The following is a 2,319-nucleotide window of genomic DNA, read 5'->3' on the forward strand; positions in this document are numbered from 1 at the left end:
CTCAAACTTCTCCAGACTTGATGACAAGCATTCGGGATCATAGTCCGATCCGCTCCATAAAGAAGAGGCATAAGGGGGTTGATAGGTTGATGCCTGAGAAACAACAATATGCTATTATTACATTATACACATTTTTCCAACATTGGTTAGATTTTTCTAGTGAGGAGGATACTTACAATAAAAAAAATTTTAACTTCCTCAGTGACTTCTTTGTGTTGAGCTTTTTAGGCTTGAATCTAATCATGTACATCGCGATTCGAATTCAAGATATTTCTGCGTGTAACTAGAGCACGGAAAAACGTTCTTTCTCCATCACCGTATCAATGTTTCTGGATTCAGAGTAATTCTCGAAACCTTTTTTGTTGATTTGATCGCATCATATCAAGCAACTTGGCGGTGACAAAAACATATTCGTTCTGAAACTACCGGATGTGAGAGGACACCACAGAAATAAGGAGGAAATAGAGAGAGATTGGAGACTATTAGATATAAAGGAAATATTCCAAAGTTGAGAGGAAACGAAGAGTGATGCCTGCCTCTTCTTATGACTTCTTGTGTATGAAAATTGGTTGACAGTTTCCAACTAATATTGATTTTGAAAAGTTGGTTACAAACGCTGTTGATCGTGTTAGAATTGAGTCCATGATTAAATCTTCTAATATCATATGTGTTAGTTTGTATGTAAAGTCAACGGATGTAATGTGTTACATATGACTTACCACGAACGGGTGTGAGTAAGAGACGTAACTTGTCGGAGAAGTTACAACTGTTACCAATGGTTACGTGGAGTAGTTATGTAAACATGTATATAAGTGTGTATGTCTTGTCGAGTAAAAATAACAAGTTTCAGTTTAATAAAAAGTTTTCTATTTCGTTCTTGTCTTCTTCAAAAGAGAAGAGATATTATCTCTTACTCTGTTCTTCAATCTCCCTCAATTATCCAACATGGTATCAGAGCTTATTTGGTCTTGGAGCCTGTCCAAGTAAAACAAAGATAAGAAGAATTCCGCTGCGAGAAGAAGAGAAAGATGGAGCCAACATTTCTTACGGTTAGAAACCGAAAAAAAAAAAAAAAAAAAGGAGAAAAAGAAGAAGAAGAAGACGTAATAGAAAAGGAAGAACAAGAAGAGGTGGAAACAAGAGAGAGTACCATCAGCCTTCACAAACACATTCACATGAAGTACCTTCAAGAGGAAGGCTCCAAAAGCGATGAAGAAGATAGGAAATCTTCTCTAAAGGCAATGTAGAAAACGGATGTGGATTTGGAGTTGTAGAAGGAGAATTCTGAAACTTTGTTCAAAGAGGTCTTGGTGAAACAAGACGGGGAAGCCGCCTGTGTAAGAAACAGAGCAAGGCTTATTATCAAAAGGTGTTGTTGAGTTGTGAAGAACACTGCAACACTACTCAGCAAAAAGGTTCAAGGGAACTGATGAGACGTCATCAAGACGTGATGGTGATCAAAAGAGGACACCATAAGAGGATGCTTACCTCGGAGAAAAATGGAGCACAAGAGGATGCTTACCTCGGAGAAAAATGGAGCATAAGTCGGTTGAAGAGTAAACCGAAGACGACGTGGAAGAGTTCACGCACAGATTTGGTGATCAAGAGGACACCAAAAGGAAATAAGTAGAAATCTCACTTAAAAGAAAGTGGGTAAAAAAAAAAAAAAAAAAGAGGTTTCGAGAACAACCGGAGAAGACGTGACAAAGCTCACGTGAAAAAAATTTTGAAGGTGACAAAGGAGAAGCCTTGTGGGAAAGAGAAATCTCAAAAGTGTGCAACGTCAAATACAAGTAGCAAAGAAGGTGTTCTGCACGTAACAAGCCAGGGCACGTGGTGAAGAAAGGTTAGGAAGGCCGAGAGAGCGTACCTAAGCCTAGAAGAAACAGATTATGAGGATCATATGCTGTTTAGTGCAGTTGAAGAAAGATCATCATCAAACGTGAATGATGAGACTTGGAAAAGGGAAATATCCAATTGATGACAAGCCAAGAAGAGAAGATCATCAAAGAGGTGTGTCTAATTCCGGGTTTAGAGAGAAATCTGTTGAGTGTTCTAAAACAGAAGTTCCCAAGGATATATTCTGATCAACTCCACAGCACCTGCAGAAAAGAAAGAGCTGTGTTCGATTAAGGAGAATCGAAACAGGGCGAGGTGGAGAAGAAGTGTTCACGAAAGAGGAAAATCGATGAGTGAAGCATCCGATCAAGAGGGAGACACAGAAGGAATGCTTACTAGTAAACTATGGCATCGTCGTGAAAGGGATTTGACCAGAGAAGTGGCAAAGCACCAGAGGCGAAGAAGAAACTATGGGATTGA

The 2,319-nt window shown here is 39.1% G+C and overlaps 1 pseudogene; it reads left to right on the forward strand.

The window, feature by feature from the left end:
* The first annotated feature begins 632 nt into the window (after positions 1–632).
* LOC110229806 lies at positions 633–1,944 on the forward strand (annotated as a pseudogene).
* Positions 1,945–2,319: the final 375 nt, after the last annotated feature.

Source organism: Arabidopsis lyrata (assembly GCF_000004255.2).
Source record: "Arabidopsis lyrata subsp. lyrata unplaced genomic scaffold ARALYscaffold_582, whole genome shotgun sequence".
Classification (NCBI taxonomy): Eukaryota; Viridiplantae; Streptophyta; class Magnoliopsida; order Brassicales; family Brassicaceae; genus Arabidopsis; species Arabidopsis lyrata.